The following is a 297-nucleotide window of genomic DNA, read 5'->3' as shown; positions in this document are numbered from 1 at the left end:
TGTCTCCCATCTGGTCCGGAACCCGTTTGCAAGTGAAGCAATATCTCCGTGTTTTGTACATACAGCCGCTCTTGTAGCCTTGGTTTTGTTATTTAGAGAAACACAGATTCTTTATACACTTTGTAAGATTGACGCCAAACCCCAGCTCTGGCCTCTTATTCGCCCGTGGCCTCTGCACTGTCGCCCCGCCCCCGGCCCCGTTACTAACATGTATAATCCGACTTCCCGTACAGAACCTGCGCTGCGCCTCTGTCTTCTTTCTCGCGCCAGGCGGCCCCACAGCAGGCTCGAGCCTGG

This window comes from Carlito syrichta, unplaced genomic scaffold, assembly GCF_000164805.1.
Source record: "Carlito syrichta isolate Samal-C Ts95f unplaced genomic scaffold, Tarsius_syrichta-2.0.1 Scaffold307152, whole genome shotgun sequence".
NCBI classification, from domain to species: domain Eukaryota; kingdom Metazoa; phylum Chordata; class Mammalia; order Primates; family Tarsiidae; genus Carlito; species Carlito syrichta.
The sequence above is the reverse complement of the archived record's forward strand: the minus strand, read 5'-3'. Positions refer to the sequence as shown.